The 27530-nt window shown below is 44.0% G+C and overlaps 1 long non-coding RNA gene across 3 annotated transcripts in view; it reads right to left on the bottom strand.

The window, feature by feature from the left end:
- Positions 1-552: 552 nt before the first annotated feature.
- LOC129145846 (uncharacterized) overlaps positions 553-27530 on the bottom strand; it is a 38523-nt gene continuing 11545 nt past the window's right edge. Inside the window, exon 4 of one of the 3 annotated variants that reach the window (XR_008551948.1) lies at positions 553-742. This is a non-coding gene — a long non-coding RNA (uncharacterized LOC129145846). Of the gene's footprint in view, positions 743-16435; positions 16781-26416; positions 26689-27530 lie in introns of those variants that run through there. The other 2 variants (XR_008551947.1, XR_008551949.1) reach the window with 2 other exon arrangements.

Below are 27530 nucleotides of genomic sequence, written 5' to 3'. Positions count from 1 at the left end.
ATTAATTCTCTTCTCCCATCCAGAGCCAATTACCTGACTGGCATCACATATTCCATTCATAGCACCATCTTGGGCACACATTGAGTGTTTTAAGTAAATGTATTTGAGGCTGAGTCTATTTTTTAAAATATAGGGGCATACTATATGGGACCTCTTGAGTGTTTTTTAATGATTAGTAACACTTACATTTTTAAAAAAGATTTATTTATACATACAAGAACTGGGGTGTAGACCAGAGTTGGGGGTGAGAGGATTCACCAGAGAGAGGTGGGGAGCAGAATAGGCAAACTGACTGAAATGCACTGCTGAGGGGAGCAGCGGGCAAAACAGGAGAGGTCTGCTGTGCCACGTGGGTTGCTCCCTGGCCAGCCGGGGATCAAGCTCATGCTGCAGCATAGCTAGGGATAGCTTGATAGCACTGTGTCTTTAACCCCTGTGCCACCCGGTAGGTAACTGTTAAATTTTAATCATCCTTGAAACTGTAAAATTTTATGATAAAAAATTAAAATGGCAACAAAATCAGACCTTTTCTTGAAGGCTTTTGTTTGGAATTTGAGACTCTATTTGGTTACTTATAAGAAAGAGGCAGTTTAGTATAGTGATAGAGGGCACGCTCTTACAAATCCAGTGGACTGAAGGTTAATCCCATTTGTCTCTTATTAGCTATGTAATTCAGCCTATTCACCCACTCTTCTTTACCTCTTTCTTCATCTGTGAAAACATTACCTTCTTTATCAGGTTGCTATGGGAAAAAAGATAAAAGGCATGTTTAGCACATTACCTGCCAACCGTAAGTACTCAATTAAGGGATTATCATTTATCATTACTATTAGTAGTAGTAGTATTAAAGTTGCCCAAAAAGTTCACCAACTGGGTTGTCATGCGACTGCTCATCCTCAATCTCATCCAAAATCTCTACCATCTGAAGCTTGACTTCATTAAGCAATAGTGTGGGGTAATTATTCCCAAATGGCCCTGGTTAAAATACATGCGTTCCTCTGGATTCTTACATGGTCAGGATCTGTTTAATGAGGTGACTAGTTGAATCCAGTCCTGTCTGATGAGGCTAGGGCTTGTAATATGAGACAAGATACATTCACAGTTCAAAAACATCTTTGTTCCTCATGTACACGAGTCATTTTTCAGAAGATAGGAGGCCCAGCAGAAGGCAGAGATAATTAGGCTTCTGCAAGGATACTACCGTACATAAGTATTTTTGGTGTAAACACTTGGGGAATTTTAAAGCTAAATAGGTTAAACCCAACCTCCTCATCTGGAACAGCAGAAAACCAATACTCAAAAATATAGACTGACCTTCCCAGGACTACACAATCCATTGGTGGTAAAGCCAGGACAAGACCCCAGATCCTGATTTTCCTGTTAACCAGTCAAGTGATATGCTAACTTGGTGGTTTAAAAGCATAACTGCAAATATGCCCACAAATTCTTTGATGTTCCCCCCTTTCAAAGGCAGAATTGACTCCCTACTCCAGTATGGGGTACATTCGGGATTATGCTACTGAGATGAAAGTGAGAAGGTGACACTGTGACTTCTAGGTTGAGTCATAAAAAAAACAATTTCTTCTTGCTCTCTCTCTCTCTCTGATCCAGCTGCCATGTTTTGAGACACTCAAGAGACATTTGGGAAAGTCTACGGGCAGAAGCTGAAGCCACTCACCAACTGAGACCTCTGTCAAGCCAGTCACATAACTGAGTCACTTTGGGAACCGATTTTCCAGCCTCCCTTCCCATGGCTGCAGCTCCAACTGACATCTTGACCGCAACCTCATGGGAGAAGCTGAGCCACAGCTGCACAGGCAAGCTCCACTTAAATTCCCCACTAAACAGAAACTGGGAGATAAAACATTTATTGCTGTCTTCGGTTATTAAGTTTTGGAGTAATTGTTAAGCAGTGATAGACAGTACACTAAGATAACTAAAACTAACGTTGAATTTCATGCTAATAGGAAACACTTGAGTAGAAAATGATAAAAATCCTGTTCCACTCATGAAAAAAAAAAGTATTGCTCCTAAACTTGGGAAGACCAGAGACAGAACTAGTTTCAGGGATGCCAAGCATTCAAATGATGCCATCAGGATTATTTCTTCTGATCTCTCCTTCTACAGAGACACCTGCTACACCACAGGTTGGCCTGACTAGAGGCCACCAGGACTCCTCACCCCACCCCCCAACATCCATGTATAATCCCAAGGAAGACTTTAATTGGCCGAGTCCCCATGGTATTGTGTGACAGTCACAGCACCAATGGAAAATTGGCTACCTACACCTTGGTTGTGACTGTTTTTTCCAAGTGTGGTCTATGGACAAGCAGGAAAGCATTGCTTGGGGCCCTGTTTGAAATGCCGAATCATAACTCCTCTGCACTCTCTGAATCAGAATCTACAGTTTGACAAGATCTCCAGGTCTGTTGTATGCACATTAATATTTGAGAACAGTGCTCTATAATTTATTTACCAGCAAAAAGTAATCTCTCCTCATCTCCTGTTCATTCCCCGCCCTTGTTTGGCAGAATACTTTTGTCTTTTAACCCTCTGTATATTTTTTTTATGTGTATCTTATCTCTCCCACCACACTTGAGTCCTTAAAGACAATTCAAGGTGTGATGTGCAGGGTCCCACTTCAGTAGAGTGGAAACAACACTGTTTGCCTTTTAGAGATCTCATGAGGACAATATGCGCTAGGACAAATGGATGCCTAGCACAATCCTACGATGTTGTAGGCGCACAGAGATGAGGGCTGGCGCTCTTCCCCTAACCTGCTTGGTGTGTATTGAGTGCTTATCCAGCAGGCACTGTTTAGGCCATTCATTATGTTTTGTCATCTAACCCTCACAATTAAGCTCATAACTGTGTAGGGGGAACCAATGTGATAACAACTTAGTTATTTAGACAATTTCTAAATTTTCCCGTTTAGAAATCAGGAAACAGGTCATACTTCTAGTAAACGATAGGGGCTGGATTTGAAGTAAAAAATGTTGACTCCATTGCCTAGTTCTTAGTAGTTCTGCTAAACTGTGTTCTACAATGAAGTTTCTCAACCAGTCTTTGTGAAAGAATAAAAGCCCCAGGCTCCCTAAAATAAGAATTTAAGATCCAAGCCAACTCAGGCCAGGCAGATGATATAACTGAGGGCCAAAGGTCAAGCCAAGGAAACAATCTTTCCCTCTGTACCATAAGTGGCTCAAACAAGTGTGATGATAAATGGCAGGTGACCTTCCACTCTGCAGGGAGACAAAAGGACAGATGGAGACCCAGGGAGCTGGAGAGCACATGGCCCATCTGAAGGGGCAGAGTCCCCACGCCTGCCAGTATGTGTGGGTGTGGCACCCCGGAAGGCATCTGTCTGAGTGAGCCAAACCCTGAGTTCAGTGTGTTGAACTGACCTCTGAGAAGGTGGATTCAGAATCATCAGATCTGAGCTTTTAAATAAAGCCAGCAATTTGGATATTTAGGTGAAATACTTGACTTTTAAATATTAGTGAATATATATATGTTTTCAAGTATATGGGCCAGACATGGGAGGGATGGGGACAGTACTGATCCTAAACTGTAGAGGGAAATCTCTAGTTTTTGTTCTTTGTTTGCTAAGGGGCTATAAAAGTAAACAGGAAGAATAAAGGAGGAGAGCAAGAAAGAGAAAGAAAACAGATAGTAAAAATGAGGGGGAGGGAAGGAGGGAGCGGGGAAGAAGGATGAGAAAAGTGACAGGACACTCTCTGGGCTGAGAAGTGATGAAACCTGCCTACTCGACTGCTGAGTCTTAAGTGATAACTAAGGCAGAAGACAGCTTTCAGCAGGGGGGGAAGACAGGGGAAGGAGGGGCTCCGGGTGGCTAATTGTCCCAAGGACCAGGGTCTCCACTGGGGAGTCCCTTCAACCTCCCAACACTGCCAAGGGCCAATCCAGCTAATCAACTTTTTTTTTTTTTTTTATCACCTTGGAGGCCCTCTTGGTCTTTGTTCAGCTGTAATCTTTCTTAATTAGATAATTGAAATAATCATCCAATTAGTTGGTTTGCATGGCCCCCTCACTTGCGGACTTGCTGAATCCAGCTGGCTTCTCATTTCCGCTGACTCTGTTCCTTGCCTCATGCAGGGCCTGAAACAGGTTTCAAGCTGTTTTTCTTTCCTCTTTTTCAGTTTGCCGTTTCAGTTCGTAGGAGCTACAGCTAAATTTCAGTTCTGGCTAATGTCAAAATAGACTCCATAGGCAACTAAAGGCCAAAAGTTAAGACTGGCACCATCACAGCGGTGGCTAAGTGTCTCCAACTCATGGGGATTTGAATTCCTTCCTGTTCTGCCACTAATCAGCTGGGTGACTTTTGATGTGCACACTAACATTTTTGAGTTTCAGTTTCCCCATCTTCAAAGTGAGGGTGGAAGGAGACCCTGCCTCACAGGTAGGGTCACTCTATGCTGTCACAGAGGTAATATCAAGAAGCCTTCAGTCCTGTGCTTGACGATCATTCACAGTACATGTGGGATTTTTTAAATAAGGAAGATGGAATAATGTTCTTTTTTTTGTTTTTTTAATTATTTTTATTTTTTACATCATTGTTCATTTTTAAACAATATTTGCATCCCCCCACCCCCTCAGGTGTAGTCCCCATAGAGTTTCCTTCCCCAAGGCACCTGTGCACCATCACCTCAGTCCCCTGTGCTCCTCCCTCCCTCCCTCTGATCCCTCTCCCTGCTCCTCCCCTGCAGTGGCCACCACTCTTTGTTGGAGAAATGAGAAAAGAAAAAGAGAAGGAATTCATGAAACTATCTATGACATAGATGGTTCTACAGTTCTTAGGCTACTGGGTATGCTTATATGCTAATGTGATATCTTGATCCAGTTCACTCTAAAGCCACCTGGTAGGCTTGTGGATAACAGACATTTTCCCTCCTGGTGGCTCCTCTGCAAATGACATTTCAAGGCAATGTTCCCTTGCTCACTCACCAGAATAGAAGGTCTAGTGGGCAAAACTGGGTCTGTACCACATATCTCCAGGGAATGACCAAGGAATAATTGTTAAATAAGAGTGTGCTGGAACTATTCCCTGAAAGGACATCTAAGTCACTTTTAAACAATTAAATATTTTAAAACAAGGATATCAGGCACATGACATACTAGCTAAAGATGGAGAAAAGTCGTGAAAGGGCTAGTGTTCCTGGATCACAGAGTAAAACAAAGATGAGTTGTGACTCCAAAACCCAAATGCCCAAGCCTCGCCTTAACCCAATTAAAATGCTGACCAGCCAGAGCCAGAGTGCCAGGAACCTGCACAGATGCCCCCTCTCTCCACCCCAGCTGCATCTCATTCTTCAGTAGTACCAGGGACCCCTGTAAACTCTCTGATATCAGAAGGCTGAGGGATCGAGGGAGAATGATAGCAACTCTGTGCAGAGTATATTTTTTAATGTTTTTTAATCTTTTAAAAATTACCGAAGCAGTACATCATTTTTTTATGAGGAAAATACTCATAAGTAAAAAGAAGAATGAATTTTCAAAGACTGTTTCTTAATGATATTTTTCTCCCCTGGAGTTTACTTTTAAAAGGTGGTAATCTGCAATACTATATAAGCTAACAACATGCTTTATATACAGGGCATTTCTCATGCTAAAAAAATCAAAATGTTTTTCAGTGCTTTGCACTAGAGTTCAAGCTCCATGGGTAAGGACTTGCAAATCCATGTTTTATCACACATGCTCATTGTGTCTCTACTCCCCAGTACTGGATGGCTGGACTGGGCTAGAGAGAACAGTTTGGGGGTGAGTATGAGGGGAAGCCAGTAGACACTCCAGGCAGTCACCCGGTCTGAGGGTCTGAGCAGGCGCTGGCTGTCTCACCTCTGTGCCTCAGGGCATGCTTAGTGTGATAACAGCCTCCAAGACAGCCTCACTGTTTGGAGTTCATATGTATGTAGGGTCTGCTTACATAATATCAGGGCATTGTGGAAATGATGGAGTGCTACCCCTAAAGCCCAGTCATAAGTAATTGCAGCTTCTTCTCTGCTCTCTGGAACCTCCTGGTTTGGGGAAGTCAGTTGCCTGCTGTAGGACACTTAGGCAGCCCCACGGGGCAGCCACACACAAGGAGCCAACTGTGTGAGTGAGCCCCCTGGAAGCAGCTCTTCTAGCCCGAATCAAACAGATAACAGCAGCCCCAGCAAATATGCTGACAACAACCTCATGAAACACCCCAAGCCAGAACCATCCAGCTAAGCCACTCTCAAATACCTCATCCACAGAAACTGTGTGAAATAATAATTATTTTCAATGGCCACATTTTTGGATAGTTTATTATGCCACAATAGGTAATTAATAAATTCAACCTCCTATCTAGAAGGTTTGATAGTGGGCAGAAGGAGGGACTCCCAAGCCTTGCAAACTTTAGCTAGGTTCTCTCATCGCTGCATGAAGACAAAACATACTCTTAGTGTGTAAGACCTTCAGCAGAAGAGAACTTTAATAGAATTAGTCTGCAATAGAGAGAAGAGAAGAGAAAACAGTTTCCAAATGAAGCACCCCAGGTTACCCATGCCCTCATGGGGAAATGTCCAGCCAAACTGGGTTGGCCCAAAGTGGGACCACTGAGGCCACAAGTCTAAGGCATCTTCTGGTGGGGAACCATAGGAAAAGGGCAGAAGGGGCCAGGAAAGTCTGGGACAAAAGAAGCAAATTCAAAATACAAATCAGAGTAATGGCTGCCATTGCCAACCTCTCCATGGGTCACTCTCACACACATACCTTCCAAGCGTCTCCTTGTCCCCCAAGTCCCTGATCCAAGTCCAAGGCTAAGAAGCAAATGCAGCTTCTTTGTCATATATCCCTGCTCTACGTGCCTCCTCAAGTCTTCTCTCCTCCCAGCCTTCCCTCCCAAGTCCTGTTCAGTTTCTCCCTCTGCTCAGCAACACCCTGCCTTAGGGAACTCAGAACCTCCCCTTTCTATGGGGATCACACTGCCACAGGTTGACTCTTCTCCAATTCCTTCCCTTCAAATCTACCCTTTTGTCTGGCTTTCTCAGCCCTGAGGGATCAGTTCTCTCCTCTAAGCTCATTCACTATGCCTGTCCTTCTTACTTGCCATTAACTGGTGCTAGAAGGAAGGACAGCTTGGCCAGGCCTGACATCTGTTGTGTCTTTATTATAATTTATCATCTATACCGAGACATTATGAGAGTGAAAGGGGGTATTGTTAACAATGCTCCGACGACTCAGCAAAATTCAGGACAGTTCTAGGACAAACTACATTTAGTCACCCTTTTGGTAAGAGAAGTTAACCTCCCCAGAAATAACTGGAGAAAGAAAATTGCTTAGCAGGGCTGCAGTTTTACCTGCCTCGTGCTTGGATGATCAAAGGAAATGTAGCTTCTTTATTATACTACAATAGATCTTTTTCCTTGCATGTCTCCACCAGTGAGAGCATAAAGAGGGGAAATACAGTTATGCCAGTCTGGTACTTTAAATAATCTCTGAGATTGTTCAGTCACTACGTGACTAAGCCAGGACAGAAGAGCATTCAGAATTCTGAGCCCCTCTGCCCCCTCCCCCTCCTCACCCTTATTGTGGAATTTGGGCATAGGCAGTGCAACTGGGAAGAGAATCCTAGATCTCTTAAGGAATGATTGGTCTGAGTACCCATCTGTACTAAGGCACTGTGGAGGGGCTACTGGCCCACCGAGATTTTTGTAGCGATGTTTTGGAAATAGCGACACACCAGTATTTTGCTAGGCTAGCCATGAGCCTGAGGAACTCCGTGTCAGAAGAACGAGACTTTTTCTAATTTGCGCAAAGGCATCTCCAGCCTGTGCAGACCCTGGCCAGCACCCAGGGTCCAGGTTGTTTGCTCCTGGCTTTGCATTCTTTGCCCGTAGCAGCTTGCAGCCTCTGATCGCATGCCAGAGTTGGTTCCAAGCTCTTTAGGTACCTCCTATTCTGGATCCAGGGGAAATTCTGGGCCCCCAGCATGCCTAGAACAGGCTTACCCACATTTTTCCTGCTACTACCCACACCCCATTGCTTTTAGGCAGAGGGACACTTGGCTTCAAGTCAGAGGCAGGCCCATAGGGCTGGCACACTTCCTCATACTCGTTCTTGCCCTGGGCGGGTATCTACCCAATGCTCTCACACTTCCCACATCTTTTTTTCTGGATGTTTCTAAATCTTCTCTCCCTAAAGATCTCAGAGCTTATCAGAGGCCTTCAGGTTTTTCCTCTGTTTTGCCATCCTCCCAGGATAGCAGGTTAGGGGCATTCCTGGGAATGACAAAACTCCGTGACCTACAGCAGTCTCTCTCCACCACTTTTCCATGGCAGCACACACTAAAAATATGTAGGTAGTCCCTGAGTAACTGGGAGGAATCTGGAACCCTGGAGGCCTGCTCTGGAGGACTAATGGGGTCCCCAACTGTTCAGAGGCTGCCAGACTGAAAGCAGAGTCGAGGGACCCAGCCGCCTGGGTGTTAGTGGAGGATCCCTGCCCCTTGAAGGCTTGCTTCTGAGGCATTTGTCTTTCTGCAGAAGCCAAGAACCTCAACTTGAAGACTAATGCTGATCAATGATCTCTTTATTCTACAATCTTTCACCTTCCCTGGGGCAATAATCCACCTAATTTAGCCCTAGTGGAGCACAAAAATATAGTTTCAAGTGGAAACTATAATATGCAGGCATAGAGTTGGTGAGAAAGGCTCTTCAACACATGTAATGATTGAATTTCTCTGGTGTGGAGAGATAGTGGTTTGGGGTGTTGGGCAAGATCCTAAAGTAGAAGCAGGCTTTGTGGCTAAACTGCCTTCAAAGGGAAGGGATAGAGGGCGGGGAGGGGTGGTTTGCTGAGTGGCTTATGCAAATATAGGGCCAGTTTGGATGCTTTGGGTACCAGGTAGGAAATTTTTTTTTTTTAAAGATTTATTTATTTATTTATACAAGCACTGGGTACAGTCGGAAGGGTGAGAAAATTCACCAGAGCCAGAGCAGGGAACAGAACAGGCAGACTGACGAAATACACTGCTGACGGGAGCAGCGGGCATGGCAGGAGAGGTCTGTTGCGCCATGTGGGACCCTCGCCTGGCGGCCGGGGATCGAACCAGTGCTGCAGAGGCTGCGGGCAGCTTCGCAGCCCAGCGCTCAACCACTGCACCACCAGGGGAGGCCCTTAGGTAGGAAATCTTGACATTCCTTTCCAATCACCCCAAGGCGCTCTCTTGCCCTTCCCCAGTCAATACTCTTCACCACAGATTAATTTCATCTGTTCTTGAACTTCATATGTAAAATACCACAGCAGAGCTTCTTTTAGGGTTCCTTTGCTTAACTTTGTGGTTCTTTTAGGGTTCCTTTGCTTAGTAAGAGTTTTTTTCTTTTTTCATTGCCATGTAGTATTCTTATGAAGCAAAATACCCTCTATGTAGTTAGCCCTTCTGTTTCTTTTGGATCATTTCCATTTCAGTTATCACACAGAGAAAAAGCTGCCATGAGTAATTTTGTTTATGCCTTTTTGTGGGCATCATTCATTACTTGAGGGTTCTTTGTTTTTAACTTTCTTGTTAATGGAATTATTGTTTGTTTCTGATAAATGTTCATTTGGACAGCAGAGCATCCGAAATCCCCAAGTTTTTTAAAAGTCATCAACAATGTATGCTCAATTTTGTACTTGACTTTTTCCGCTCCAAATATCATGAGCATTTTTCATCATAGTCCATATGGAAAGAGCCTTATCCTCTTTTTTAATTCCTTTTGGTCTCATTTTCTTGCATAGACCATTACTTAACATTTCCATGATTCAAAGAAAGTTTTGCGCGAGAGAGCCCTGAGGACAGCTGGCAGCCCACCCTGTCACCACTGCCCTGATAGATCTGGCTGTGCCCTGTGAAAAGGCGCTGGATGGGGAGGGCAAGTCCTCCCTCCATCACTACCGGCCTGACCTCTCACAGACTAACAAGGTGAAGTACAGGCTGCAAATTGAGAAGAGAATGAGAAGTACAACTGTGAGATTGGAAACCAGAGTATGGTAACTAGGGGCAGCCAGCAATGAACTTGGAAAGCAATGTCACTACCCATGCTAACAACCAGGGACAGCACAACCCGCACATGAGCTAAGATACAGTAAGATTCAGGAGTTTGTGTTAGCCTAAAACAGAAACTGACCGGAGAGACACAAAACTAATGGTATCCCTGTTCTGCCTACATTTGGTTCTTTCAAATCTTGGCAAATATTTACCAATCTCTCTCTCCCAAACATCCCCAATCATTTTTGCTGACTATGTTTGATCATAAACCTAAGAACCTTAATGTACCTGTCCACTTCTGTTTCCTTATCTGTAAAATGAGGTGAATGATAATCCTTAAGGTTTAGAACAGGGTTTTTCAGCCTCAGCTCTGTGGACTGACATAAGGAACAAGATAATTCTTTGAATGTCAGGGGAAAAAAAAAGATAATTCTTTGCTGTGAGTGCTGTGTGAAATAAAAGTAGGATGTTTAGCAGCATCACTGAGCTCTACCCACTAGATGTAGGGACACCACCCTCCATTGTGACAACCAAAAACATCTCCAAAAATTACCAAATGTCCCCTAAGAAGCAAGGTCACCTCCTGCTTGAGAAGCACTGATTTATATAGAATGACTATGAATAACACTTGATCATTATAGGTCAAGTGCTTAAAGAGTACTTGGCATCAAGTAAAAGCTGGGTTGAACTAGTCACCAGTGCTGAGGAGGTTCTGGAAAGATGTGGACGGTGGCTGGGGCTACTTAGCAAATTTGCTATGTATACGTGTTTATTTCATCATTATTACTTCTTTTTGTGTCTTCAGTTCTTCTTGAAGTGCCAGGGTGCAAAGGCTCTTTTTTTTTTTTTAATGGAGGTGTCTTTCTTTGTAGGTGCAAGTGTCAGAAATAAAACTCATAAGAGCTAGCTTTTGCAAGTGGCTTTTGAAACTGCAGAATGTCAAAGAAATGTAAATCATATTCTTCTGTGAGCCTAAGAGTCTATCTATTTCTGAGTTTTTCTCCCATTAACTCATTGGCCACCACACCAGAGACCAGAACAGAGTGTACTCCCTGAGCCCAAACTGAATCAGAGCGTTGCCCTTTGTGAAAGCGTTGGGGGTGGCAAGGACCCACAGAATTGGTAAGAGTGGGGTTCTGCTTACTTCTGGGTGCTGGAAGAGAGGGGAATATTCTGAGAATTGCCAGGCATGAGGAAGACGGATGAGGAAGAGGCTGTATCTCTAGGGCCTGTCCCAGCTCTGGGTTCCTTTTAGTCCCCATCTGTCTAAATTTCTGTCTGTACTGGGGGCACCAAGGGCACAATTCTGTGGGTCCTGCCATGAGGTCACTGAGATGACCTCCATTAAAACCACTCCATTAAAACAGTGCAACTGACAGCCGCACCCAGAGTCAGCCCCTTTTATGCTACAACTACACCCACTGCCTGTCTCCAGCCCGTCTACTTTACCCCCACATCCTTACTTATCCCTGGCTGCGGCCACCTGCCTGGACATTCCACCTCATGGCTGCCTTTAGCCAAGTGGCTGCTGCCAAGTTCCTAAGAAATGACTCGCCGGAGGCTTCTAACTGTGAAGTATGGCTCGGGTCTGATTTATTAGGATGTTGCAAAGACCAGTAGGGTGAGAGGCCAACAGTGGTACCTGAACTCTGAGCTTTCAACACTCTGCACTCAGAATTTTACAGGCTCCTGCATTCCCCTTTGTGCAATTCTCCCAGACCCCTCCCTGTTTGCACTCTTTGAGTAGCAGACAGACAAGCCACAAACACCCTGGCACTGTTGTATAACTCAGCATGGCATTTGAGAGGATGCTCAAAGTCCCCCACCTCCAAATGAATCTGTGAAGCCCAGTGAAACTTGATTTCCCATTCTGTCCCTTCATCCCTGATCAGGCTATGCCAGAGCCAGCTCATCCCTGAGAATCTTGAAGGCCCTCAATATCCATTTGGACTGGCTGGCCAGCCCCTCCTCTCCAAGGTCACAGTCTAGGTATATTTGCTTAGCCCTTGTTTACAGGGAAAATTATTAGCAAGTGAATGTTCTCATTTCCTCTCTGTCACCCCAACAGAGACAACCTTGTAGTTGACAACTCACCTTTCCCTCTTTCTGAGGAGGAAGGATTTTTTCAGGTTGATTTTATAAAGAAATGGAAAAAGGAGGGGAGAAGAAAGTGTGTCAATGAGTGATCCTCAAACTTTTTTTTTTGAGGAAAGATAAACATATAATTAAAAACAGCTCAGTAAGCACCTGGGCACGCTCCTTCCAGAGCCAGCATCTGCAGTTTATGGGGCAGTTATAAACATGCAGTATAGTGGTGTTGACTACACACCGTAAAACATATCAGTGCAGCTTGGGCCCAATTTATTATACACAAACAATAAGTCCGCCCCATTAATAGGATAAATTTAAGAACGGTTATTAATATTGGAAAGTGATCCTCAGACTGTTGATACTCAGACTTCATGTGCATGGGAATGAACTGGGGATCTTGTTAAAGTGCAGATTCTGATTTCATAAATCTGAGATGGAGCCTGGAACTCTGCATTGCTAACAAGGCCTCAGCTGAGGCAGATGTGGCTGTTCCTGAAATCACATTTTGTACAGCAAGGGTAGAAAGGCCTGGATGTCGGTGAGTTTTGCACATAACTAGAGAGAGAATTCTGTGGAGAAACTTCAGTCTGTGAGAGAGAAGGGTAGAAGAGAAAAGGATTTCTTGGGTGTTGTCACAGTCTGTGTATTTGACTTAATCATTCTTAAGAAATGCAGATCATTGTCAGCTGCCATAGCAATGCAGAGTCTCAGGGGTTTAGGCCGTCTTCTGCTAGAGCTCTCCAATATTGTCTAATGGACAGTTAGCCAGGTACTGCCCCTCCTCAGCATGTGAGCATCAGCCAGGCCAATGAAGGCTCCCATTCTGAATCAAGAACCAAGCCCCAAACAGAACTGTTGGAGTGTTGTCATTCTAGCCTCAGCAGCTGGGTGAGAGTTTTGAGCATTTCTGCTGCCAAGAACATTCTGGAAATACTGGGTGCCTGATGGCTCCCAGGCTGAGTCTTTAATCTAGTATACATGCCAATATCTTTCCAAGAAATTTTTTTGTCTAGATCAGCAGTAGTCAGTTTCTGTTGCTTGCAATCAAACTACCCTAACAGATATACTATTTAACCAGTACAACATTTTGAGCTATTATTTTGAAATACTGGTTCATTTCCTCTCTCTCTCTTTCTTTATCTCTCTCCCTCTTCCTCTCTGTAAATATGTGTGCGCGTGTGTGTGTGTGTGCGCGCGTGCACATGTTTGTGTTAAAATCATAACATCACTTCACTACTTCAGCCGAATTCATATTCATGGCTGCTGATTTTACACAGTGGAGTCTGTGCCCAGGAGAAACACAGTTGGTGGTCACCGAGAGGCTGTAGAAGGATGAGCAGTCACTTTACAGCATATGCACTGACTGACCCCTAGCATCTGCTAACCGCCCTGGGCTGGAATACATGTTTGACACTTGTCAAGCACTAAGAGATCAACAGCATATAGGAGAGTGTGTGCAAACGCAAATCAACACTAACTTTTCCTTCTATTTCCTCTTTCTGTATTTTTTAAAAGCAGAGTGTTGCAGAAGGTCAGAGTGAAGCATGGTCTTTATTCCACGATTACATTGTGATTCAGTTAAAACAGTCCCAGTTAAATGAGAAGAATGCTAGTATCTTCAACGTGACATTTCCATTTGCAGCTGTTACAGCTAAAAAGAGGCAAACTATATATATTATAAAGGTTAAAAGCACAGCATGTAGAGGCAAAAAAGATCTTCATTGCAATCTTCCCCAACTGTGCTATGAGTTTGTTGCCCTTGGGCATGTTACTTACATTCTTGCAGCCTCAGTTTCCTCATCTGTAAAGTAGGTACAGTATTAGCATAGTCCTTAATGGGCTGTTGTAATGATTCATTAAGGTGAAACATATAAATTACTTAGTAAAAGGCCTGGGCCATTGCCAGTACTCTGTAAGTGTATGCTATTATTAAAACTAATTTTTCACTAAAGCCAGAATGTATAATCCTCCCCCACTTTTAAAAATAAGTATTAAAAAAGGTATTTGAAACAAAAGTAATAAAAAAATAATTATGTAGAAAAGGGAGACGACAAAAAAAAACTATAATTTTTAATCTTTATCTATGGTTATGACATTATATATAATTGCTTTTTTTCTCCTTTCAGTTGTCTATATTTTTCACCTTCTTTTGCAATGAGCATGTGTATTACATTAAAGAAAGCATGTAAATTATTCTGATAATCAGAAGAGAAGCCCTGGCAGAAAAAAAAAAAAAGAAGAAAAATCTAAGAGAGAAGAAAAATATCAACAAAAACTGCAATATTATTTTGGTTTGTGAACAACCCCGCCACCCCCCCCAAAAAAAAAAATCCCAGGTTAGATGGAGAAGTAGATATTTTCTGGTCAAGAGCTTATTGGAAAGGAAATGACATCAACTTGGGGTCACATCAGCTCAAGTGACAAATCATAACGCAAGATGAAAGTACATTCTGGGGTGCTGAACCTTTTGCCATGTGAATCATCAAGGTAGAAATGACCTCAGGAAGGCATGTGAACCTGCCCTCTCCTCTCATGTTGGGAAGGTCAGTCCTGAGATTCAGGACACGTGGGCAACAGCCCTATTTATAAGCACTCTGAAAACTAACACCAGGTATATTTCCTTCCTCCTAAGCTTCAGAAAGGCTTGATTTAACTTCTGCAGGTGCCCCCAACTAATGATCTCCAACATAGTTTTCCTCTCTGGAAGAAGCCTGGGAGTTGTCCCAGATCTTTCCCACTCCCCCTGGGTCCTTGCACAAATCCTCGAAGGTCCTTGCACAAATAACTCTGGAAGCTGATTTCATCAACTATAAGAAAGGAACAGGCAGGTTTGGGAGAGTCACCTAGATGGGGAGTTAAGCAGTTTCATCTGGTCTGAGAGTCCTTGAGTTTAAACCTGTCTGTCCCAGTCTGATGGGAAGATGATATACAGAGGTAACTTGGCTAAGTTAAAAAAGGTGACAAGAATTAAGAGATGGGGGTTATAAGCTCATGAGAAGGGAGGGAGGGGGGTCTGAGAATGGAGGGAGTGACTGAAGAGGAGAGAGTCCAGGAAGGGAGGCAGCTCAGGAGAGCAGTGACCAGCAAGGTCACCTGCAGAGCAAGAGAAGGCCCTGTTAGTAGCCACAGCCAAGGGTCTCAAGGACCGGCTACAGACTCCACTGAAATCATCTGCTGTGCAGCCTGCAATATCCCTCCCATTGCCCACAGGTTTCTAGGGACTGGCCTTGTGTTCATAGTGCTTTGGACATGGAGAAAGTGGTGTGGGCTGGGGGCACAGAGAAGGAGGAGGAGATAGCAGCTGATGATGATGGTTAAGGACCACAGCTTTAGTCCCCCTCTCCCCAGATAGATCTTCCTGAAAAATCCGTGGAGTTTTTGAAGGAGATTAAGCTAAGCACTGCAATGGAAGCAGAAACCATTTTCCATGTTTATTAAATGATTATTGAATTCTGAAGAATTTGGGGCTCACCAAAGGGAGGTATCTAGATGATGAATGTTAGCAGTGCTAATTGAGTATTAGTGAAGAGTATCCCTATTAGTATTGATATTGGTATCCATGTTCCTTCCCTTCCCTCAAGTCCTAGATTAGCTCTCAGATCAGTTCTCCTGGGGCCAAATCAATGAACCACTGCTAAGACCCTGCCTCCCTGCTTGTTGATGAAAGTGGCATGTGGTATCAAATTAAAAGCCCTCCTGAGGTCAGAGAAATACACTTATTGCCTCCCCTCCCCTATCCACATGCCAGATCACTTCATCATGAAAGGAAATTAAATCGGCTTGGAATGAATTGTTCTTCCCTAAGCCATGCTGGTCCCTAATCTTCCTAGATGGCTGCCAACCAAAGGGTTGATTGTTTATTGCTGCATAACAGATCTCCCCACAATTTAATAGCTAAAAGTGACAATAAACTTTTCTTCCCTCATACAGTTCCCAGAAAGTAGGGAGTGGCTTAGTTGGGTGGTTGTGGCTTGAGGTTGTTCAGGAGGTTGCAGTCAGATGTCGCCCACAGTTGCAGTCCCCTAAAGGTGACAGGCCGCAGGAGTGGTTTCTGAAACAGCCACTCACACGACTGGCAAGCGGGGGCTGACAGTTGGCAGGTGGCCTCACTTGCGCCAACAACTTCTCCGTAAGGACACTTGAATGTCCTCATGATGTGGAGCTGCTTTTCCTCAGGGTGAGTGATCCAGGAGAGAGCAAGACGAAGTCACCTGTGTCTTTTATGATGCCTCTTCCAAGTTACTCCTGCCATTTCTGCAATGTCCCACTGTTTACACAGCTCAGCCCTATTCACTCTCCTGCAGGACATGAATACCAGGAAGTAAGAATAACAGTGCCAGTGAGGCAGGCTCCCATCTCTAGGTACTGACAGAAACTGGCCATTCCAGAACCATTGTTTGTTTTTTTATTTGTATGTGAGTATGAAGTTGGCCAATTTTCAGTTACATTAATGATGATCCACTTGATATGTGTGCATGAATTTCATCTTCTGATTGCTGTTACTACGCCATGCTATAAATGAGAGAATGAAGACTCAGAGAATGTAACCTTGATGTCCAAAAGTTAGAAAGTCCTGGAAGGCTGGGAACTAAACGTAAGGGTTGTAGTTTCTGATCCATCATGCCACACATCTGCCACCAAGCCTCAAAGGCCCTGTGTACCTCCTTCATGTTTTCCCTGGAAATTAGAATTAGAAAATAGTTGTAGTGTAACAAAGGAAGTTTCACCTTTGTCTTTATTTTTATTTTTTTTTAAGATTTATTTATTTATTTATACAAGAACCAGGGTACAGGCCAGATCCGCGGGAGGGTGAGAGGATTCACCAGAGACAGAGCGGGAAACAGAACAGGCAGGCTGAGGAAGTACACTGCTGAGGGAGCAGCGGGCATGACAGGAGAGGTCTGCCAAGCCATGTGGGACCCACACCAGCTGGCCAGGATCGGACTGGCCGGGATCCAACTGGTGCTGCAGACGCTGCAGACAGCTTCACAGCAAGGCGTGCAACCCCCTGCGCCACCAGGGAAGGACCTCACCTTTGTCTTTTAATGTTTTTGTGGCACTGGTTCCAGGTTCCCTGCCCCACCCAAGGGAGGGTGGAGCTGAGCAGGGTGGGGCAGAAGCTGGAGAGGAGACTGAAGAAGGAAGGATGAAGGATGGAGAGCAAAAAGGAGATCTGGAGGAGGCACAAGGAGCAGAAAGACATGTGAAGAAGCTGCACTTGCTTTTTGGTCCTGGAACAGTTGAAATAGACATGGGTGAGAGAGCTGTGGGGAGGTTGAAATGGCAGCTTTTATCTTGATTTTGCTCCTTTTGTCCCAGATGTGCTAGGTCCCTTCTGCCTCTTCCTGTGGGGTCCCCACCAGAAGATGCCTTAGACTTGTGGCAGGTTTTTAGGCCTCATTGGCCCTACTTTGGGCCAACCCTGTTTGTCTGGACATTTACTCATGAGGGGATAGGTAACTTTGGGTGCTTGATTTAGAAACTATATTCTTTGTCTTTGTTGCACACTAATTGTATTAAAATTTTTTTTCATTAAAGGTCTTAGACATTACAGTATGTTTTGTCTTGATGTGGTGGATAGCAGAACCTATTTAGAGTGGGCAGGTTTGGAGATTCTGGGATACCCTTTACCCTGCCCTGTGACAAGGTGATCCCTGTTCATTACAGGCAAACTACAAAATAAAAGTTATTTTTTTAAATAAAAGAACTGGGTACAGGCCAGAGATGCGGGGGCTGAGAGGATCCACCAGAGACAGAGAGGGGAACAGAACAGGCAGATTGACTGAAATACACTGCTGAGGGGAGCAACAGGTGAGAAAGGAAAGGTCTGCCTCGCCATGTGGGTTTCTCCCTGGCTGGCCGGGGATTGAACTCGTGCTGCAGAGGCTGTGGATTGCTTCATAGCGTGGTGCTTAACCCCTCCCCACCAGGGAGGCCCCAAAATAATTTTTTTAAAAAGAAGAGAAGACATTCCCCCATAAGTCATATCACTGTTAATATCTTAGAGTAGTTCCCAAAGAACAAAGGAAGCAGTTTTAAAATACATTAACAGCATCTCTAGGGCAAACGCTGAAGAAAAGAAACCCCAACCACTTGGCTTTGCCTGAAGGGAGGAAGGTGGTGAAATCTGACCCGCTGAATGCAGTGGGCTGTTTGTGTGCTGTGTGCACGCTGGTATACATGCCTAGTGCTGCTCTGCCCAGAACAAGAGAGCTTGGCATACAAACCGCTAGCTAAGTTGGGAGGGAATTGATTACAGTCCTAGTAGAGAGCGTGTCTGCAAATGAGAGGCAGGGAGGCCATGGTTCCAGGTGGCTCGCCCTCTGGTTTCGTTCAAGTTCCTCTAGGCAGGGGAAGGTTGATTAAGTTAATTCAATCCACTTGGCCTTCTAAGTGGCCTGCTGAGAGATTGGGTCCCTATGTGCTTACTTGGTATTCCAAGGCCCCTTTTCATCATTTTTCTTTCACATAAAATGACTTGTTTGTGATCTGTTCTCCCACCCCTCTCCCAACTAGGACAGCCCTGGACAGGGCCTCCTTCACCTGTAGCCACTTCTGAACAACTGCCTCCCTGTTTGACAGGTTGTGATACTCAAGGTATTTGCACTGAATTGACTGCATGGCCTGGGGGTATTTAAAGGTATTGGTAGTTGCTAAGGGAATCCACAGTTTGTTTCTAGAGGGAACTAGAGCCCCCCTCAAGGGAGGTGTACTAAAAGCCCCAGGCACCTTCTCTATGTCATCTGTAACTCAGGGCCCCCCAAGTCAGGTTGCCACCACCTGAAGACACATGAACTGGGGCTACATCTTTTCTTCCAAGATACACAGACTGTTACAACTCATGAGACTTTTCTCCCTTGAACTGAGAAATGGAATGAAACGGATTCATTTCACCAGTCTCAGCTTCTCAAGATTCTACCTCCATGCAGTGTCTCTGAGACAGTGACATGAAGCACTATGAACTTGACATTAGGGTCAGATTAACCTGGAATCAGAAGGCAGGTCATCTATATTAGCTGTGCAAGCTGTAAGAGCTTCCTTGGCCTCTCTGAACCTCAGTCTCCTCATCTGTGAAATGCGATCAGTAACAATTTGTGCTGCTTAAAGGAGCTAAAAGTAAGAGTTGCTTGCACAGTGCCTTGACACGGTGTATGTATTCAAGAATGTTTTCCCTCTTTGGGAATATCTTCTTCCACCTTGAAAATCTGAAAGCAGAGCCAGCCACAAGACCCCGTGGCTTTTGCATGAGGAGGCGATAAATTCTGCCCACTGACAATCACCCACTGAACCGCCTCTATTCACTGGCTACAGAACCATCTATCTCCCTTTGTGATTAGAAGATGCTGGTACATAACTCCTGGCAATGAAGTGCAGTGGCCCTCCTGCAAGTCCCAGGAACCCCAGATCCCTGGGCCCTGAAGGGAGAATGCATGCAGGCTCTGCCTATGGTGTCTCTTTTCCACTGCTGGGTGGGGACAGATAGGGCCCTTCTGTAGTAGGAGTCTGGGTTTGGAGCTGAAGCTGAAGCTGAAATCATAGGAAGACCAAGGCTTCAGAAGTAAATCAAAGAACGAGGTCATGGCAAAGTGAGTTGAGTGTGCCCCTGTGGCTCGGCTGCAACCTCCTGCTGGCTCCTTTCCTCCCTCATCTTTCTGGTCACTGGGGCCCTTGGTGCATCACGCTTTCTTATGGTGACAGCGCTGTTTTCCAGCAAAACTTCTCCATACTGAGTGCGACACTCTAAACCAAATTGCTTTGGCAATAGGAATTACTGGGTCATATTTTACAGCCTGTGACAACTCACAATTAACTAGGAATTAACCAGGTGAAGATTCTACCTGCATTTTCTGGGCTATAAGACTAGATATTATGCCTAATCTGACTCCAGGATGTCCTGTCTTTCCATGTAATCCAGAAGAGTAATCACAAGGGATATTTGTCATCTTTGATCTGGATCAGCCCCCAGGCCTACTTTATGAATGAGCAATCCAAGTTTTTGAGGGGCAGAGTGACTTTTCCAAAGTCTCACAGTGAATTTGGAGGTTTACTATGGGGGCAGTGAGGGGTCACAGGTCTCCGATCCTCTTTCCAATCACCTGTCCCCAATTCTTGAAACTTTCCCCTCAAAATGTCATCTGTGGACTAGCGATATTGTTGACACCTGAGAGCTTGTTAAAGAATCTCGAGTCCAATCCCAGTCTTAGGGAGACATAATCTGCATTTCAACAAGATCCCCATATACAATCTGATTCATATACAGTTTAGAATTTGAAAGACACTGGTTTAGAACTCACATTCCCCCCCTAGTTCTGTTCTCATCATTACTCTCAGCACCCAGGGTCTGTGAATCTCCATGGCTGAATTTATCCATAATCTCAACAGAGGATGTTTCAGGGAGTCCTGGTTCATACAGCACAGTTTTCTGGTAGAAAAGATTTCTGCCCTGTTTTCCAACATTTTTTACTTTGCCTTATTTAAAATCCTAAAAAGAAAACCCTCATTAATGGAGTCCTTTTTAGAATGGACAAGTGTAGGGTAAATGAAGATGCTCAGGCTTTTATGCCGCTGGCCTATGTGGCAGAAGGCGCCTGGGAGCGTGGACTCGGGGGACGCATGCCTGATGGTGGACACCTGGAGTATGGTGTGGGCGTGCGTAAGTGGGCACACCTGAGCCTGGAGGCTGAGGCTATAAGGGCAGCATCATACCCAGGATGGAATGCAGTGGAGAACAGCAGAAAACAGCTCCGAGAGGACAGGATGAGTGACGGCTGTGAGAGGAAGCCCAGAGGAAAGATCACAGAGAGATTTGCAGAGGGCCCAAGTTGCTGTCTCCCTGCTGGCTTGCTTCCCCTGCATATTGTTAATATAACCCGCTGGGATGATGCCAAGGGTTCCAAGGTTCTCTTTTAAGCTGCGTGAACTGACGGTGAAACTACCCAGCCTGGGATGTTTGTAGAACAGCATGAGAATCCAGCATCTTAAACTTCTAGCAAAAAAGGTTTCATAGAGACTTACTCTGGTGAATCCTCTCACCCTCCTGCGCATCTGGCCTGTGCCCCCATTCTTGTATAAATAAAATAAATCTTTAAAAAAAAGGTATGATAGAGACTTAATAATCATAACTGGGTGGGGGAGTGTATGTGAAAGCTCAGTAAATTATGAAGTCGTACACGAATGTTATCTATAATCCCAGGCTCACAGACTGGTCCTTCATGAGCCCGTTTAAGGTTAAAATGTTTCTCAGGAACAGGATATGAAACAAAATTTTCTAATTTTCATTTTATTAAACATCTAAGGAGCTAGAGTAGTGAGTATTAACTCTTACTATGTATTGGAATAGGTTGGTGAGTGTATTTACTTAAAAATACATGAACCTGGGCTCTTGCCCTAGAGGTCTTGAGGGTCAAGGCTGGGAAGTGTATATTTTTAAACACTCTCAGGTGATTCTAATACACAGAGATTGACGCACCAGTGAGCTGGGAAGTTATTTTCTAGGTTTACAGTAAATCTATGAGCGACCATTTTATCCATATTTATGATATGGATAAAGTTCTAATTTCTAAATCTTAACAACAACCAAACCACCAGGAGATAGCGCCCAAATTGAAACAGTAATGGTTGCTGATTCCAAATGGTGCGTTACATTGGTAATGACAATTTCATTAATCCTTCATTCTTAAAAATTTAGTATCAGCTAAAACTTATGATACTGAGTACTGTCTTGAATTCTAACAGTTTATTTGTGTAAAGGCTTGTATCCCAGTGTCATCAACCAAATCCTCAAATTCCTTGTGGTTTTTACTGCAGTGATTAGACTCTGACAATACAGCTTTGAAAGAATATTGATGAGGATTTAGGAGACTTACGTTCTAAGCAATGATCTTTCCTGAAGTTGTATGACATTGGGTCAGTTTTCTGCTCTGAAAAATGAGGTACCGGATAAGTGGGATCAAATCTGACAGCATATCAGATTCACCGGAAAAGCCTTCTAAAGCCACAGGGTTCAAAGTCCCAGGTGACTTAACACACAGTAAGATTGAAGTACTAGTGACTTCTGGAGTAGGGGGAGGTGTGTTGGGAATCTGAATTTTAAGAAGAATCTTTGGAGATCAGTTGTGTTTGTGAGTTATTGGACAAAAAAAGTCCTTTTCTGCTTTAGGAATCTATGATATTAGACCTATTTAGTTAAATTCTTGTATCAGAGAAACCTGGTTTGAGCACAGGCCGTGGCCTGAGGCAGAACCCACAGACCCACAGTGCCCAGGTATCCCAAGCTCCTGGGACTTGTAGGAGGGTCACTGTAGGGTAAGGTAAAGTATCAGGCTTTTCTGCTCTCCCGCCATTAGGACTGATGATGGATCCCTGCAGTCCCAAATGCATGCCTGATGGTGGGCACCTGGAGTGGGGTGTGGGCATGCATAGATGGGATTTACCTGGGCTAAGACTGAGCCAGCAGAGAATGGAACAGCAGAGCGAAAGAACCAGCAGCAGCGAAGCAGAGGCCACAAGAGAAGGCCAGAGAGCCCAGAAAGAGTGACTATTCGCTGGGGGCTGGGAGGCCTGCCAGCCTCCCGGCCCCCCAGCACCCCTGCCTGCTGTGTACCTGGTAAATCCCAATAAAAGCCTGCAAAAGCCACCAAGGGCTCCGGGACTCTCTTCTCCTTTACCCTGTCTGCTTGATCACAGAGATCCTGACCTGTGCCTTCCTGCTGCTGCAGTCACCTGAACTGAAAGTCCAAGAATCAAAGCGAAAAATACTCTAAGAGGCACCTCCTCTGTATGTCTCAAGGTTTTGTGTTCATGCAGCTTCTGCTCAGGGTTTGTTTTTTGTTTTTGTTTTTGTTTTTGTTTTTTTTTTTGTGGGACCCTCTCCGGCGGCCGGGGAACGAACCGGCGCTGCAGAGGCTGCCTCGCAGCCCAGTGCTCAACCGCTGCGCCACCAGGGGAGGTGCGCTCAGGTTTTTTTTTTTTTTTTTTTTTTTTAATGATAGTCATATTGCTAAATGTTGAGATGCCGTCTCTTTGCATTACCTTCAAAAACTGCTGAAAAGGTACCCCTTTGAAACTTGTCCTGTTTCCCTCCCCATCTCGCTTCTGTGTTGAGTATGAGTTTCATTTTGCCAAGGAGTTTCCCTGGCAAGCTCATTTGAAAGAGATTGCTGGGTCTGTCTCTGATTCTAACGCAGGGGATTTGGGTTGGGCTGGAAACCTGCATTTTTTTTTACATGCATCTGAGGCCTCTAAACTGCTTTTGCCCTCCCTGTAAAGCTCAGTTTGCAGCCTTTCTTATGGTAAGCATCTCCTGGGCCATCAGGGGGTAAATAAAATCCAGGGCATCCATATAAGGAATATTATTCAATCATAAAAAGAAACGAAGTGAATGCTACACAATGGATGAGCCTTGAAACCATGTACTAAGTGAAAGGAGCCAAACTAAAGGTCACATAAGATTCCACTTACAGGAAATATTCAGAATAGGCAAATCCAGGAGAGAAAGTGAATCCGTGCTTGTTAGGAGCTTGGAGAGAGAGTGGAATGGGAAGGGACTGCTAATGGGTAGAGGCGTCTATGGGGTGATGAAATGATCTCTGGTAGCGGTATTTGTTGCACAATGTGGTGAACAGATTAAAAGCCACTGAACTGTTTACTTTGAAAGTGTGAATTTTTATGGCATGGAAATTGTATCTTCAATAATAATAATAAAGAATCCTCTAGTGTCTGTTTTAAAAAGCAGATTCCTGGACCCTACCCAGACTCACTGACTTAGCAACTCCAGGGAAAGAACTCAAGACTCGGTTGTTTTTTAATAAACTCCCCAAGGTATTCTTATCAAAAGGAAAGTTTAGGACAAGTTCCTCGGTGCACTGAAAGTCTATGACATCCTTCTACAGGGCCCTCAAGACTGGTTGGTAGCCTCTAGGGTGGCCCCATGACCCCTGTCTCCTAGTATTTTGCTTCCTTTTAGTGGGGACGACTTACTACTCACTTCTATTGAACAGAACACAACAGAAGTGATGGGGTACTGCTTACAATATTTGATTTTTAAAATAATGTGGCTTCCATCTAATGGTACATGAGGGCCTCCCTGGTGGCGCAGCAGTTGAGCGCTGGGTTGCGAAGCTGCCCGCAGCCTTTGCAGCACCGGCGATGCCGGGCTGCTGGGCGAGGGTACCACATGGCGTGCAGACCTCTCCTGCTTCCTGCTGCTCCCCTCGGCAGTGTACTTCGTCACTCTGCCAGTTATGCTCTCCACTCTGGCTCTGGTGAATTCTCTCACCCTCCCGTGCCTCTGACTGTACCCAGTGCTTGTATAAATAAATAAATAAATCTTGAAAAAAAAAATAAAGTTACACGATGTCCAATAGGCATATGAAAAGATACTCAACATCACTAGTCATTAGAGAAATGTATATCAAAACCACAATGAGGTATTACCTCGCATTCATTAGGATTACCACTTTATTTTTAATTTTTTAAATTTTTAAAATTTTATATATTACATCATTTTTCATTTTTGCACAATGTATGCAATCTTGGTTATAGTCCCCATATACTTCCTACCCCACCTTGTTTTGATCCTACTCCCTCCTCCTCCCTGCCCCCCCATAGTGTATCTCTGGTTTATAGTTGCTTGTTGATTTTGATTTTTACTTTATTATAATTAGTCTTTTTTCCTGGTCTCTTATTTAGGTTATCTAAATTCCTGCTATGAGTGAGACCATCTGGTGTAATTCTTTCTGGTTTATTTCGCTGAGCATGATCCCTTCCAGCTCCATCCATATTGCTGCAAATTGCATGAGTTTATCTTTTTTTGATTGCTGAGTAATATTCCATTGTGTATATGTACCACATCTTCTTGATCCAGTCATCTATTTTTGGGCATTTGGGTTGCTTCCATAGCTTACCTATTGTAAATAGTGCTGCTGTAAACAGAGGGGATCAGGTGCCCTTTTGAATTAATGTTTCTGTGTCCTTTGGGTAAATACCTAGGAGTGGAATTGCTGGATCATATGGAAACTCCATCTTTAGCAGGTCGAGGAGTCTCCACACAGCTTTCCACAGTGGTTGGACCAGTTTGCACTCCCACCAGCAGTGCAGGAAAGTTCCTTTTCTCCACATCCTCACCAACATTTGTTGTTGCTATTTTTTTTTCAATATGTGCCATTCTCACTGGTTTAAGATGGCATCTCATTGAAGTTTTGATTTGCATTTCCCTGATTACAAGTGATGTTGAACATTTTTTCATATGCCTGTTGGCCATTTGCATTTCCTCTTTGGAGAAATTTCTTTTTAGCTCTTCTGCCATTTTTTGACTGGGTTATTTTCTTTGTTTTTGTTGAGTCTCATCAGCTCTTTGTAGATTTTTGTGATCAGTCCTTTATCATTAGTGTTGTGTGCAAAATGTTCTCCCAATTGGTGGGGTGTTTCTTTGTTTTGGTTACTATTTCTTTTGCTGTACAAAAACTCTTTAATTTGATGTAGTCCCAGCTGTTTATCTTTGCCTTCACTATCACTGCTTTGGGTGATGTGTCTTTAAAGATGTTACTGAGGTGTATGTCATGTAGTGTTTTGCCTATATTTCCTTCTATATATTTTATGGTTTCAGGTCTTATGTCTCATTCTTTAACCCATTTTGAGTTGGTTTTTGTGCATGGTGTGAGGTAGCAGTCAAGCTTCATTCTTCTAGGATTGCCACTTTAACAAAAAAGGGAAAGAATAAGTGAAAGCGAGGATGAGAGGAATTGGAACAACCTGTATCACTGTTGGTAGGAATAATATGGTGCAGTTTCATTGAAAACAGTCCTCAAAAAATGTAAATAGAAAAACCATGAGATCTAGCAATTCCACTTCTGGGTATGTATCCAAAATAACTGAAGCAAGATCTCGAAGAAATATTTGTACTTCCATGTTCACAGCAGCATTATTCACAACAGCCAATGGGTAGAAGAAACACAAATGCCCATCAATGGTTGAAGGAATAAAGAAAATGTGGTATAGGTACCTACAGCAGAATATTATTCAGCCCTAAAGATGGAAATCCAATCACATGATACAATGTAGATGAAGATGAAGACATCACCCTAAGTGAAATATTCCAGTCACAAAAGGACAAATACTGTATAGTTCCACTACTGCAAATTACCCAGAGTAATTAAATTCATAGAGACAGCCAGTAGAATGGTGACTGTCAGGGGTTGAGGGGCAAGGGAATAGAAAGTTGTTCCATTGGTTTTGCAAGGTGAAAAAGGACTGGTGATCTGATGTACAACAATGTGAATACATGTAACATTACTTAAAAATGGTTAAGTTTTTTTTTGTTTTATTGTTTTAAAGATGTGACTCCCAGGCTTCTCTTGCTCTCTCTTGGTGCACTCTGTCATTCTTTGCCTCTGGCTCTCTGTCAGACCATCAGATGCCATGTTGGGAAGGTACTCGGCAGTCTTGGAGAGACCCACACGGCGTGGAGTGGAGCCTTTTCACAGCTGGTAACCGTATGGTGGAACTTGGAGGTGAATCTGCTCAGGTCTGCCAGCATGTAACTGAGACTGGAAGTGCATCTTCAACCCTCCAGTTGATGAAATCCCCTTTGGATGAAACAATGACTCTGGCACACAGCCTTAACCTCATGAGAGGCTGTCAGGTAGAGGCAATCAGCTGAACTACCTGGGGTTCTAACATATGGAAGTTATGGGATAATGAAGATCTGTTCAAGCTGATAAATGTAGGGGTAATTTGTTATGCAGCAATAGGTAACTGATACACCATCAAATATATTTTAGAGAGATTGCCATGCCAGGTTACAACCCTGCTTTTCAGGGTATAAAAGTATGTATATTGTGCAGGTCAAATATTGCGTGCTCCAAACATTCCATATCCTAATCCCAGGAACTTGAGAATATATGTCACATGGTAAAAGGGGCTTTGCAGATATAATTAAGATTAAAAACTTTAAAATAGCTTATCCTGGATGATCGAAGTGAGCCCAATCAAATAATATAAATACTTAAAAATAAAGTGTTTCTCTGGCTAGAGGGAGGAGAGATTTGACAGGAACAGGAGCTGGAGAGCTTCAAAGTACGAGAAGGACCTCACATTGCCGGAGGGGAAACATCTGATGCACAAGAATGAAGGTGCATGACTCCTTCATCCAGTCTCCACTGACAGTCTACTGACAATCAGCAAGGAAAGAGGGACTTCAGTCCAATATCTATAAAGAACTGAAATCAGGTAACAATCTGAGCTTGGAAGCTGTCATCACTGAAGTGTCCAGAAAGGAAAGCAGCCCTGCTGATACCTTGATGCAGACAGGGGCCTCCCTCTGTTCTGATACCCAGAACAGAGAAGGGCCTCCCTAGTGGTACAGGGGGTTGAGCGCAGTACTGTGAGGCTGTCTGCAGCCTCTGCAGTGCGAGTTTGATCCCTGGCC

The sequence above is a fragment of the Talpa occidentalis genome, unplaced genomic scaffold (genome assembly GCF_014898055.3).
Source record: "Talpa occidentalis isolate TD23 unplaced genomic scaffold, MPIMG_talOcc4v2.1 talOcc4.10, whole genome shotgun sequence".
Taxonomy (NCBI): Eukaryota; Metazoa; Chordata; class Mammalia; order Eulipotyphla; family Talpidae; genus Talpa; species Talpa occidentalis.
The sequence above is the reverse complement of the archived record's forward strand: the minus strand, read 5'-3'. Positions and strand labels throughout refer to the sequence as shown.